This window comes from Eurosta solidaginis, chromosome 3, assembly GCF_040869045.1.
Source record: "Eurosta solidaginis isolate ZX-2024a chromosome 3, ASM4086904v1, whole genome shotgun sequence".
Taxonomy (NCBI): Eukaryota; Metazoa; Arthropoda; class Insecta; order Diptera; family Tephritidae; genus Eurosta; species Eurosta solidaginis.
In genome coordinates this window covers 252,606,304-252,622,039 of record NC_090321.1, presented here as the reverse complement: position 1 = coordinate 252,622,039, position 15,736 = coordinate 252,606,304, and positions in this window count along the sequence as shown.

Sequence of the window (15,736 nt, the reverse complement as noted above, 5' to 3'; positions counted from 1 at the left end):
AAAACTAAAATGCTATTCGTCCGGAATGAAGAAGAGTAACAACATTAATTCAACAAAAAATTCAAATCGAAGAGCTGCTATGGAAAGCCCCATATAGTATGTATGTATGTATATCCTCTTTGCTCAATTTACTTAGTTTCGCTATTCAACGTGAACTTATTCAAAACCACAAGCTCCGTCGGAATTTGGAAGAAATTGTCCTCCATAAGAGTTCAAACAATGTTCCATACAAGGTCACTTCCTTATTGTGTAATGCCGTGGTTTTTGAAAAGATTCGATGTCCGATTGTTCTGATGCTCAAAATAAATAATTGTGAAAGAATAGCCGTGGATTGCAGCAGCATTCAGATGATAGGAACGAAGTCGTACTTAGCAGTTACTAATAACCAAGTTCCTTTTTTTCTGGTCTGGGTTAACTTGGGTAACCTTAAGAGGTAGTGTACATAGAGAAATTGGAGCAATCCGATAATACCCAAACCAAGAGATAATTAATGTCATTTATTCGCCAGCCTTTTAAGAAGATTTAGATTAAACAAGTAAAGGTGTCTAAGTTCGGGTGTAACCGAACATTATATACTCAGCGTGAGCTTCAATTGTACATTTCATTTCAGATAAATTACTTTTCTACATAACACGTGGTACCGCCCGTTTAAAAAAAAATGTCTCCCATTTCCTTTTACAATAAAACTTGATAAGTGAAATATCATTGTTTTAAAATTATTTTTGCTAAGTTATAGCTTATTATTCTAATCCAAGACCCTTTTAATCCTTTTAAACTTGTTTTATATCTAAGTTGTCGTGGTCTTTAACAGATCCTGTCCATTTTTACTATAAATATTTTCTGCTATAAGGAAAATATGTGTACACAATTTCATTACGATATGTTAATTTTTCTTCGAGTTATTGCTATCGAAACATAGGATATTGTTTAGTCATAAAAGGGGCGGTGCCACACCCATTTTCAAAAATTTTGGTGTTTTCCGATTTAATGTTATAATTCTATTTAGAAAGTAAAATTCTATTGATAAAAAACTCTTTTTCGCTAAGATATAGCTTATTTTATTCGTCCACGACCCTTTTAAAAATCTTTTATATAAAAGTGGGCGTGGTCCTTAACCGATTTCGTAAATTTTTCTTCAAAGCATTCCTTATAGTAAAGGCAACCCCTCTGCCTAATTTTGCTACGATAGGTTTAACGATTTTTGATTTATGATTAATATTATTTGTAAAATTGATTTTATGACAAGTGGACGGTGCCACGCCCATTTTAAAAAATGTTTCCAAATTTTTATCCAGAGTCTCAATATCAGTCCACATGTGAAATTTCAACATTCTAGGTGTATTATTTACTAAATAATCAGGTTTTTTGTGTTTTCCAAAATTTTATATATATAAAAAGTGGGCGTGGTTATCATCCGATTTCGCCCATTTTCAACACTAATCTATTATGGGTTACGAAAGGCTCGTGTTCCAAATTTGGTGAAGATATCTCAATATTTACTCAAGTTATCGTGTTAACGGACGGACGGACGTGGCTCACTCAAATTTTTTTTCGATACTGATGATTTTGATATATGGAAGTCTATATCTATCTCGATTCCTTTATACCTGTACAACCAACCGTTATCCAATCAAAGTTAATATATTATGTGTGCAAAGCACGCTGAGTATAAAAAAATAACATTAAAAGTTTCTGGAAAACTTTCTGTGGACATCGAATGTTCCAGCAAAACAACATGGTGAAGAAAAATCTCATGTAGGGGCAAAATAGCATTTAAAATGGTCATAAAAAAGGTTCCTTGATTCGTTATTAACGCACATTTGCCGTCGCATATGATGCAGAAGATCTGGGAGAAATACAGAGAAATAAACAGTTTAGAGCTGCTACAATGTCTAGAAATGAGCAATCACCTTTTCGTTGATGGAAGTTTTCTTTGCAATAAGGTATATATAAGGCCACGAAATCAGCTAAGAAATACATAACACTGGGTGGAATACTGTGGACGTTAGTTTCTGCAGCCGGTCACCTTCAATTGGCGGTTCCACGAACTAACAGCCTAGGCAGATCACATGAACATAAGCTGTGAACGCTCTCCAGGAGTTCTTTTCTTCAGGGATGCACCTGTTTTGATGTCCTTTGAAGTATTTTATAGAAATAGTGAGCTTATTCGAAATGGCATGATGCAGATAATGACAGCGCTACGAAACTTTGGCACAACTGCTTACCGCTCAGAATAATTGGTATCTATTTTAGACTACTCCTATTTGACACGAATGACGGACCAAGAAAGCACAACATCACCAGCGGTGTTCCTCAGAGGTCTGTCTTATGGCCAACGCCATGGAATGTAATGTATGATGGTGTGCTACAAATCGACTTTCCCGGAAGCGCGCAAGTTGTCGGTTATGCACATGATATTGTCGTAGTAGCAGTGGCCAAGAAACTTTATCTGCTCCAAGCATTATGTAATAGCGTCGTGTGAGGAATAAAGAAATGACTGAAAAGCATGGGACTGGAGATGGCTAGCAATAAGACAGACGTGGTTTTGGTGAGCTCAAAGCGGACTATGGAGGATGATCGGCCGACCATCTGAAGATGCCAAGAACAGTGACAGGACACGAACAACAGTTAGATGGCAAGAACGGTGCGAAGAATCGAGAACTTCATATTTGTTTGGATTATAGCGGAATGGTGAGAACTGAAACACGGCGAACTAAACTACCACCTGGGCACGGCGGTTTCAAGGAATATCTACATAAGCGTTGGATAGAGGGGGATCCTTTCTGTCCTAACTGCCCCACCGAATTGGAAAACGCGGAACACGTAAATGTTTCACTGCCCTCGTTTTCATGGCGAAAAACTCTCTGTACACAGAGTACTAAACCGCCTGCCCCCCCCCCCCCCACATTGTGCCTAATAGCGGTCCCACGGGGTGTAAACACATGAATAGCATTCGCCTGGTTACATTGGCCCACTTGAGGACAGTGCACTGTCCAAGAAAAAAAATAGCATGATTGATAAAAATCTTAGCTATAGTTACACGAAAACAAAAATCGACAAACTCAGACGGGGTTTTCACATTTTCCATTATTTCTGTACCATCCATAGCGTCAATAAATGTCGTAAGAAAGTAGTATGCACATCCAAATACTTAAGAAACTAGTTTCTTCAAACATGGTCGACCTTTAGCATTGGTTTAGCAATCATTCCGAAAAATTTGTCTACTCAGCAGTTAGATCTCTTTGGAGGCATTTCTAGGAACGTTATTATTTTAATATTATTATTCATGTTTAATTTATGTGCATATGTTCATATCGCTCATTTACTTCAATAGTGTCATAACTCAAAAAAACAATTTTCCAGGAGAGCCATTCAACGATTTTAACTGCCATATTTTGCGCTTATAAAGGCATATTTTCATTTTTATAGCACGTGGTAAATTTTTAACTGATCAGAAAGATTTTTTTATACAACATTTATATGTTATTAACTCAAAAGTCATGTTTTTTGAGTTATGACACTATTGAAGTAAATGAGCGATATATTTTTAGGCATTTCAGCGTAGTTGAAACTGGCTACTACATAAACTCTACATCATTAAACAAATCATAGCCCTTTACACTTCATATTATTTATGTCTACAACATACATACCTATTTGTTATTATTTCAACTCAATTCAAATTTTATGTAGTACACATAATGCTTCATATAAAATAGTTATATACATACATGCTAAATAAACTATAAACACTTATCAGTAAATTATCAAACAAACTTCAAAGCAAGGAAATATGTACGTGTGTATGCAACTAAATTAATGTCTATAACGATAAGGTGGTGAAAGTTATTGAGTAGAGAGTGGGTGGTGCTATTGTTGGCAACATTATTCCATACAATTATTACGCTTTTCACGATGTGTCTTTTAAATATTATGGCTGCTCTCCCTATGAACTTAAATAAGCGCAGACACGCACAGCCGCCATTTATTTTAATACCTCTCCCCCCCAAACGTACTATACTTAAGCACGCACACCATGTATACTCACCCATAGACAGTAGATACAGAAAGTACGATTGAGTGCTGAAAAGTTTTATAACATACAACCGCTTTAACAAACTTAAACTTCGGCTTTCTTTATGCACTCTCTTACACAGTCGATGCTGATTGGTGATTGCTATAACTGCGCGCAGTGGAGTTGAGTATATTCAAATGAGGAAGAGCGCCAACGGTAAAAACAAAAATGTCTGCTACAGTGTTGGGAGAATTAATATATCGAATTGTTTGCGCAGTATCCGTGAGTAAGTGAATGCGCAGAGTAAAGCCACACCCTGATGCGAACTGGATAAAGGCGGTTTTTTATATTTGCCCTGATTATGTTTTGTGTGAAGTGAGTGTACTAAAAGAAAAACGATAGATACAAATAATAATGGCGGTGTAGCGGGTGTTTATGTATTGCTTATCGCTATGAATATTAAGCAATTGCTTGGTTGGCGGTGGAGGAAACGAAAGCAAAGAAATTTTCTTTGCATATACTTATTGTAGTGAGCGGTAAGTGAACGTTTAAATGAAATGATTTCTTTGTATGAACGGCAATAACAACGGTAATCATTTCATTCTGCTATGCTTTAACTATTTCACACAGCATTTAAGACCGCGCCACAATGAAATTTTTCATATAGATGCGTTTAACACAAGCTTATGCATTAGACTGGGTCGATTTATTAAACGATATCGCGCCATCGATTTTTCATTGGATTTGGGCTCAGAAAAAAAAGTTCCACTACGCATACCCAAATAAATTATTTTCGAGCCTGCACAAAAAATGGCGAAAGGGTAAATTTTTCGACCAAAGCTCTCTTCATAACCCGAAAATATTTTTTTTTTTTTCAAAAACTGTTATCGCCAACGTTTTTACAATAGTTTTTTGCAAAAAAAAAAAATTTTTAGGTTTTGTGGAGTGTTTTGGTCGAAAAATTTACGCTTTCGCCTTTTTTTTTTTTGTTCGCAGGCTCGAAAATTATTTTTTTGGGTATGCGTAGTGGAAATTTTTTTTCTGAACACAAATCCAATCCAAAAATCGATGGCTTGATATCCGTTAACTTTCGTCCATACAAATCGACCCAGGTTATTATGCATTCCAGTCACATCGACACAATCAACCAAGATGTTGTGTTTTTAATTATGAAGGAACTACAGACTTGACAATTGAAGTTTAATTCGCACAACAAAAATACTTGCTAACATATTTTTAGTCGTATTCATTTGTTATATTGCAGTTTTTAATTGCAAAAAATGTTAGAAAAGTTACCAACCAGAAAAATAATTTCACTTGCAAAATACGCCAGCGCCCTTAGTCAAATAAAATGTCAAATTCTTCTTCTTATGCTTTGCTTGCAACAAAAGTTGAAAGTTGGCTACTTTTTCATGTCAGATGGCGCTAGTGTCGCTCAATCTACCGTTTTCCATTCAAATACGTGTAATCTACTCATAAAGCATAAGATTGAATTAAACGCATCTATATGAAAAATAACTTATGTGACGGGGCTTTTGCTAAGCGCGAGTATGAGTAAATATGTTGATAAATATACCCATCAGTAAATGGTTGCGTACTTAGTAGGTACCTATGTACTTAGTAGGGATATACGCCGCCGATTTGCGTCGTTTTTTGGCCGCCGCTGCCGAATGTCAAAAATATCAGCGTGACGTCCGGCGTGGTACTAAATTTTCTACTCATTTAAGACTTTGTTATTTTTCATGTCGAAAATTGGACGGTTATGGTCGAAACGGGTATCAACGAATGCGCATCACTGCCAGTTATAAGAATCTAATTGCGAAATTTAAATCTTTCTACCCACTCAAAAGTAATTGAAAAAAAACAGGCGCTTTCAATACCAGCTTAACACGGATTTTGAATTTTTTTTTTTTTGTTAACAAAAGACTAAAAGAAAAGTTATATAAAAAATTTAAATACTGACTTCGCATAATTAAAAAAAAAAATTAATAAGGAACAATGAATTCAAATAAAATGACCCAAGTCGAACATGTTTTCAAATTCCTTAAGTTCTTAAAAAAGCAAGTTACCCGAAAAAAGTGCTGATTTTATCAAATATTCTATATTCCGATTGGCGTAAATAATAAGCGAAATCAGTTATGCAAAATCCTTTAGTAGGTTCCAGGGGTTTAAACTCTCATTTGAAATGATTCTCACCTCATACTTAAGTTGAAGGTATGTATGTATATTAGGCCTGGTCGATTTGTGGGGAGGCAAAAAAATCGACCATTGCTCTATGAAAATCATATTCTAGGGATCAAAATAAGAAACTTTGCTGGTGTCCCCCAATTTGGGTCGAACTTTTGGGTAGGGGCAAATTTTGAAAAATCCCACTTTGACCCATTTAGAGTGCTCCAATAGAGTCCAAATGTATGACCGACCCCCACTAAGTTTGGAGGCCCGACCCACCGATGCCAGTGGCACACCCCCTGGAACCCCCCAGGGGGTTCACCATGCACACATTTTTTATCGACCCGCCCTAATATATATGTACGTATGAGAAGGGTTTGAAAAATTACTTGACCTTATATTCAAGCATCTGTTTTTTAGATGCGAAGCTTTAAAATAGCGTCTGATGTTATAATTTTGATACTCACACTTCATCATTCAACACCCAAGGCTCCCGGTTTGACATTTCCTAAAGTTGGCGGCCCTATCGCAACTAGTCCCTTGAAGTGAATCACGCGATTCTAGCCCATCAACCAAGTTTAAATATCACCTATATGTTACGGCTACTGTTACAAATGTGATAGCGTAGGCACATATATTTGCCAGGTGTGGTTTTGTCCTTCGCAAGAACACTCAAAGTGGTGAAGCAAAAGTTTTCTGCAGACAGTCGAACAAATAACCGGGTTTGCTACTACTCTAACGTAGTGGACTGTCGAACTAGTCTAAAAACTGAAGCTACGCGGTTATTTATAATTACCTTTTGTATCAAAAGGCAGGAAAACAACAGTTTGGACTGAGCATATAACCTTAACATCTTTCAACTTTAAATTGGTCGACTTTCATTCTTAAATATCGTTTTGCTTTAACGAAGACTATTGAAACAATGTTTCGAACACAAACGACTGCAAATTTTGGTCTATATTTAAAAAAATTTATCCAGGGTCGTTATTAAATTTAAATGATGTAGGATTATACTATTTTTACCCATGAGTTAAGCAGAAATATCCACTTGGAGTGCTGATGATTTCGAGGACGGCATCCTTGCCCGAATAGTTACTCCCCGACGTTTCAAGGGGTTTCTCTGGTAGTACACGGCACTATAGCGCGACAAAAAAAAAAATCCGTTAGAAAGTCTTCGGAGCTACACCCCTGGAGCTTCTAGTGACGTTCACGAAGGTATGAGTTCGAAGTCGCAGTCCTATCGCTTTTGTGCTGGCTCGCACATCGGGAATTATAGCTCTTAAAACAGCCGAAAAAACTAGATGCGCCCATTTGCGCGAATAACAATAGGCCAGCGTTGGTGTTAATCGTTAAAACTGTGCCACGAGAGCCATGAGTAATGAAAGGCCATTAATAGCAACCATAAGTCGCCTTTGTGCGTGACCAGCAAGGAGCCACAAATGATTTAAAGAAATCGTGTCGACAACGAGTGTTAGGAGTTAGCCCAGAATATCTCCTTCGGTGAAGTGTGACCATTTTAAGTACTTAAACTTTTTTCGGCAGACGCAACAGTAACAATCCCTTATACCGGGGTTAGGTTCGAAACCTTCCTGGAGTAAATGCACGGAGGACAGCCCTCCGCAAAGAGCTACTCCCAAAATTTTTTGAGCAATCCGCGAGACTTTGAGGCAAAACCCCTAGATATTTACGAAATAGCCAAAACTTTCATATCCTTAAATACAAACAAATAAAGCCTTTTCTAAATATTATTTTTTTTTTTTTAAATAGAAAAATCAAGCTTTTTAAGGTAAAAACGACGGCGTATTAGGCCCACCGCCCACGCCTCCGCCGCCGATAAAGTGATCGGCGTAAACCTCTAGTACTTAGTACATATGTATGCATGGACTTTATACTGGCCCATTTTAAAATTAATTATTTCCGTTATTTTGGTGATCTTGGCATCATAAATTTATGAACATACATATGTATATGGATGTCTCCAGCGTTACGGATGTTCCATTCCGGCACACATTTTTGGGTGTAAAAACTATAATTAACCTTTTTTATAAGCGACATTACCTCTGAGAGGTTCCAAGAGAAAGTGAACCTTGGTGCGGAAAATTTTTTTTTTCAAAAAACTTGAGGCAGGGTGTATACAAATGTTGTAAGAGCCTTAAATCATTCCAAAAATATTAAATTTATTCCTTAAATGAATTTTCAATACCTTTTTTCCTCTTAAAGTAAAGTATTGATTTAATGATTTAAATTAAAATACAACGGCGACATCTGCCTACCACAATGCAATGCATATGTACAAAAATATCGCGACCTCTGCTTCTTAAGTTTCCCAGAGCATTCCCGTGAGAATTGAGCGTGATACGGAGTTAGAAAACTCATTGGATGATGTCTGTTGTAGGAATGTTAAATAAAGGAATATTCAAGGATTATACATAACTTTTACCTCTCCGGCGGTGGTTGTTGTTATTATAGCGATAAAGAAAAACTTTTGGGAAGTGCTATCGATGCTGATGGTCCGTTGCCGGATATAGGTCCGGTACATTCCGGTAATAAGCACCCTTAAGGTATTAGTCCGACCATTTGCGGCGGTGTTTCGAGTTGAACCTGTTCGGACGTTCCGAATTTTATTTTTTTGGTTTTTTTTTTTTTTTTTTTTGTATTTTTTTGTAGTAAACCCTGAACTTCGGATGCAAATAACAAATGGCTCGTTCATATTTTATTGTAAATGTGCAAATTTACATATGTCGAAAACTGCATTAATACTTGCAAAATTAATTTTTAATTTCACCATTTGTATATTTATAAAGACACATATCAATAAAAGAGATGTTTCTATGAGCGTTCGGACGTTTCGGCTTTTGACGTTTTGGGATTCTTAACTGCCAATGCTTGTTGTGACACGAACTACAGGACTATGACTTGTTTTTTGAACGCTTGCAATAAATCACCAATTTTTAAATTTGAATGAAAAAAATGTTTAGTAACTTAATATATTTGATTAACCTGTAATATCTCCTTAATTAGCCAAAGAATTGAACCAATAGTTTGTGCCTTCGATCGACATTTATAAAATTATTCTGGCCAAAAATAATAAATAATAATAATAAGATAAAATAAAATTAAATTATCTTAATTAAAAAAAAAAAAAATTTATTAAATATAGTAATAAGTGACCGACGTGTTGTGAAGGTAGCGTCTTCCGCCTACCACACCCAGGCAAAGCAGCATCAAAATTTTAAAAACAAGAAAATCTTTCTTTCACTCCGAGTGTATTTCTACCATGAAAAGTTCGCAGTGAAAACTCATCTGCCTTGCAGATGCCGTTCGGAGTCGGCATATAAATATTTATCAATTTTTTTAAGTAAAATAAAATTAATAATAATATGTAATAATAATATAATATAATAAAATAGTGTAAAATAAAATAATTTAAAATAAAATAAATTAAAATAAAATATAATAAAATATATTAAAATAATTTAAAATAAAATAAATTAAAATAAAATAAAATTAAATTAAAATAATTTAAAATAAAATAAATTAAAATAAAATAAAATTAAATTAAAATAATTTAAAATAAAAAATATTAAAATAAAATGGAGCAAAAAAATTAGAATAAAATAATAAAAATGAAAATAAAATAAAATAATATAAAATATAATAAAATAAAATTAAATTAAAATAATTTAAAATAAAATAAATTAAAATAAAATAAAATTAAATTAAAATAATTTAAAATAAAAAGTATTAAAATAAAATGGAGCAAAAAATTAGAATAAAATAATAAATATGAAAATAAAATAAAATAAAATATAATAAATTAAAATAAAATAAAATAAAGTGAAATTAAATAAAATTGTTAGAAAAATTTCATTCGGAGTGAATTCATTTGACTTTAAGTGAAAAAAGAGTGATTTAAAATATGTTTGAGTTGCAAAGTATAATATGAACAAGTATTATAACAAAAATAAAATAAAGTTAAACAAAATAAAATAAAGAAGCACAAAATAAGAAAATAAAGTAAAATAAAATGAAATGAAATAAAATAAAATAAAATAAAATTAAATTAAAATAATTTAAAATAATATAAATTAAAATAAAATAAAATTAAATTAAAATAATTTAAAATAAAAAATATTAAAATAAAATGGAACAAAACATTAGAATAAAATAATAAAAATGAAAATAAAATAAAATAAAATAAAATAAAATATAATAAATTAAAATAAAATAAAATAAGATAAAGTGAAATTAAATAAAATTGTTAGAAATATTTCATTCGGAGTGAATTCATTTGACTTTAAGTGAAAAAAGAGTGATTTAAAATATGTTTGAGTTGCAAAGTATAATATGAACAAGTATTATAACAAAAATAAAATAAAGTTAAACAAAATAAAATAAAATGAAATATAATAAATTAAAATAAAATAAAATAAGATAAAGTGAAATTAAATAAAATTGTTAGAAAAATTTCATTCGGAGTGAATTCATTTGACTTTAAGTGAAAAAAGAGTGATTTAAAATATGTTTGAGTTGCAAAGTATAATATGAACAAGTATTATAACAAAAATAAAATAAAGTTAAACAAAATAAAATAAAGAAGCACAAAATAAGAAAATAAAGTAAAATAAAATGAAATGAAATAAAAAAAAAAATAAAATAAAATAAAATAAAATTTAATTAAAATAATTTAAAATAAAATAAATTAAAATAAAATAAAATTAAATTAAAATAATTTAAAATAAAATAAATTAAAATAAAATAAAATTAAATTAAGTTAATTTAAAATAAAAAATATTAAAATAAAATGGAGCAAAAAATTAGAATAAAATAATAAAAATGAAAATAAAATAAAATAATATAAAATATGATAAAATAAAATTAAATTAAAATAATTTAAAATAAAATAAATTAAAATAAAATAAAATTAAATTAAAATAATTTAAAATAAAAAGTATTAAAATAAAATGGAGCAAAAAATTAGAATAAAATAATAAAAATGAAAATAAAATAAAATAAAATATAATAAATTAAAATAAAATAAAATAAAGTGAAATTAAATAAAATTGTTAGAAAAATTTCATTCGGAGTGAATTCATTTGACTTTAAGTGAAAAAAGAGTGATTTAAAATATGTTTGAGTTGCAAAGTATAATATGAACAAGTATTATAACAAAAATAAAATAAAGTTAAACAAAATAAAATAAAGAAGCACAAAATAAGAAAATAAAGTAAAATAAAATGAAAAGAAATAAAATAAAATAAAATTAAATTAAAATAATTTAAAATAAAATAAATTAAAATAAAATAAAATTAAATTAAAATAATTTAAAATAAAAAATATTAAAATAAAATGGAACAAAACATTAGAATAAAATAATAAAAATGTAAATAAAATAAAATAAAATTAAATTAAAATAATTTAAAATAAAAAATATTAAAATAAAATGGAGCAAAAAATTAGAATAAAATAATAAAAATGAAAATAAAATAAAATAATATAAAATAAAATTAAGTGAAATAAAATAAAATGAAATAAAATAAAATAAAGTGAAATTAAATAAAATTGTTAGACAAATTTCATTCGGAGTGAATTCATTTGACTATAAGTGAAAAAAGAGTGATTTAAAATATGTTTGAGTTGCAAAGTATAATATGAACAAGTATTATAACAAAAATAAAATAAAGTTAAACAAAATAAAATAAAATGAAATATAATAAATTAAAATAAAATAAAATAAAATAAAATAAATTAAAAATAAAATAAAATAAAGTAAAATTAAAGTAAGATTCGAATCGAGCTCAAGGTCTAACAATAATTTTTTATCATTATTATTGTTATGATAAATTTTTTCTTAATTGAAAAAATTTTTAAATTAGAATAGAAGAAAGAAAAAATTTAGACAACTGCCAAAGCTCGTTGTATAGATCCATTTCGGGAACTGCTAAATTCCTTCATCGGCAACGTTTAGGCGCCGCTGCTATAACCATTCAGCCATCAGAGGGGTTTTTTGTTTGTCTTCATTAATCCTACTTCTATTCTGGTTCGTGCCAATTGATATTCACAACACTGCGACATCTGTTGCAGAATGGATGTGAAAATTTTACTTGTTTGATGGCAATGCTGCCATAGTGTCATATTTTATTGACACTTTTTCCCCGTGCTCTGGAATGTATTAACAATTTTTGTTGTTATATCGGCCTACTGATGGATCTATACAACGAGCTTTGGCAGTTGTCTAAATTTTTTCTTTCTTCTATTCTAATTTAAAAATTTTTTCAATTAAGAAAAAATTTATCATAACAATAATAATGATAAAAAATTCTTGTTAGGCCTTGAGCTCGATTCGAACCCGCAACAATAATTATCATTAGAAAAAAATGATTGTTCTGGCCTTGAGCTCGAGTCGAACCTTGAATCATTTATCAATAGGCCGATAAAAACAAAAACAATCTTTAAAGTATATAAGTAAATTATGTCAACATTCAACTCCACTAATGATATGTTTCAACAAAATACAAATAATAAATAACATTTCAAAATGGGCGTGGCTCCGCCCTTTTTCATTTGATTTGTCACATTTGATACATTTAATGCCATAAGTCGAACAAAAATTTACCAATCCTTGTGAAATTTGGTAGAGGCTTAGACTCTAGGACCATAACTGTTTTCTGTGAAAAAGGGCGAAATCGGTTGCAGCCACACCCAGTTTTTATACACAGTCGACCTTCTGTCCTTCCGCTCGGCCGTTAACACGATAACTTGAGCAAAAATCGATATATCTTTGCTAAACTCAGTTCACGTAATTATCTGAACTCACTTTGTATTGATATAAAAAATAGCCGAAATCCGACTATGACCACGCCCATATCGAAAATTACGAAAAATTAAAAAAATGCCATAATTCTATACCAAATACGAAAAAAGGGATGAAACATTGTAATTGGATTGGTTTATTGACGCAAAATATAACTTTAGAAAAAAACTTTGTAAAATGGGTGTGACAAATCAAAAGCCATTGGAATCATGGCAGGAATACTGTTCGTGGTATTACATATATAAATAAATTAGCGGTATCCGACAGATGATGTTCTGGGTCACCCTGGTCCACATTTTGGTCAATATCTGGAAAACGCCTTCACATATACAACTACCACCACTCTCTTTTAAAACTCTTATTAATACCTTTAATTTGATACCCATATCGTACAAACTCATTCTAGAGTCACCCCTGGTCCACCTTTATGGCGATATCTCGAAACGGCGTCCACCTGTGGAACTAAGCATCACTCCCTTTTAAAATACTCATTAACACCTTTCATTTGATACCCATATCGAACAAACTCATTCTAGAGTCACCCCTGGTCCACCTTTATGGCGATATCTCGAAAAGGCATCCACCTATGGAACTAAGGCCCACTCCCTTTTAAAATACTCATTAACACCTTTTATTTGATACCCATATCGTACAAACGCATTCTAGAGTCAACCCTGATCCTCCTTTATGGCTATATCCCTAAATGGCGTCCACCTATAGAACTAAGGCCCACGCCCTCTTAAAATACTCATTAAAACCTTTCATTTGATACCCATATCGTACAAACAATTTCTAGAGTCACCCCTGGTCCACCTTTATGGCGATATTTCGAAAAGGCGTCCACCTATAAAACTAAGGCCCACGCCCTCTTAAAATACTCATTAACACCTTTCATTTGATACCCATATCGTACAAACGCATTCTAGAGTCATCCCTGGTCCACCTTTATGGCGATATCTCGAAAAGGCGTCCACCCATAGAACTAAGGCCCACTCCCTTTTAAAATACTCATTAACACCTTTCATTTGCTACCCATATCGTACAAACAAATTCTAGAGTCACACCTGGTCCACCTTTATGGCGATATCTCGAAAAGGCGTCCACCTATAGAATTAAGGCCCACGTCCTTTTAAAATATTCATTAACACCTTTCATTTGATACCCATATCGTACAAACAAATTCTAGAGTCACCCCTGGTCCACCTTTATGGCGATATCTCGAAAAGGCGTCCACCTATAGAATTAAGGCCCACTCCCTTTTAAAACACTCATTAACACCTTTCATTTGATACCCATATCGTACAAACAAATTCTAGAGTCACCCCTGGTCCACCTTTATGGCGATATCTCGAAAAGGCGTCCACCTATAGAATTAAGGCCCACTCCCTTTTAAAACACTCATTAACACCTTTCATTTGATACCCATATCGTACAAACAAATTCTAGAGTCACCCCTGGTCCACCTTTATGGCGATATCTCGAAAAGGCGTCCACCTATAGAATTAAGGCCCACTCCCTTTTAAAACACTCATTAACACCTTTCATTTGATACCCATATCGTACAAACAAATTCTAGAGTCACCCCTGGTCCACCTTTATGGCGATATCTCGAAAAGGCGTCCACCTATAGAATTAAGGCCCACTCCCTTTTAAAACACTCATTAACACCTTTCATTTGATACCCATATCGTACAAACAAATTCTAGAGTCACCCCTGGTCCACCTTTATGGCGATATCTCGAAAAGGCGTCCACCTATAGAATTAAGGCCCACGCCCTTTTAAAATATTCATTAACACCTTTCATTTGATACCCATATCGTACAAACAAATTCTAGAGTCACCCCTGGTCCACCTTTATGGCGATATTTCGAAAAGGCGTCCACCTGTAAAACTAAGGCCCACTGCCTTTTAAAATACTCATTAATACCTTTCATTTGATACCAGTATCGTACAAACGCATTCTAGAGTTATCCCTGGTCCACCTCTATGGCGATATTTCGAAAAGGCGTCCACCTATAGAACTAAGGCCCACGCCCTCTTAAAATATTCATTAACACCTTTCATTTGATACCCATATCGTACAAACGCATTCTAGAGTCATCCCTGGTCCACCTTTATGGCGATATTTCGAAAAGGCGTCCACCTATAGAACTAAGGCCCACGCCCTCTTAAAATACTCATTAACACCTTTCATTTGATACCCATATCGTACAAACGCATTCTAGAGTCATCCCTGGTCCACCTTTATGGCGATATCTCGAAAAGGCGTCCACCCATAGAACTAAGGCCCACTCCCTTTTAAAATACTCATTAACACCTTTCATTTGATACCCATATCGTACAAACAAATTCTAGAGTTACCCCTGGTCCACCTTTATGGCGATATCTCGAAAAGGCGTCCACCTATAGAATTAAGGCCCACGTCCTTTTAAAATATTCATTAACACCTTTCATTTGATACCCATATCGTACAAACGCATTCTAGAGTCAACCCTGGTCCACCTTTATAACGATATCCCGAAAAGGAGTCCACCTATAGAACTAAGGCCCACTCCTTTTTAAAATACTCATTAACACCTTTCATTTGATACCCATATCGTACAAACGCATTCTAGAGTCAACCCTGGTCCACCTTTATAACGATATCCCGAAAAGGCGTCCACCCATAGAACTAAGGCCCACTCCCTTTTAAAATACTCATTAACACCTTTCATTTGATACCCATATCGTACAAACA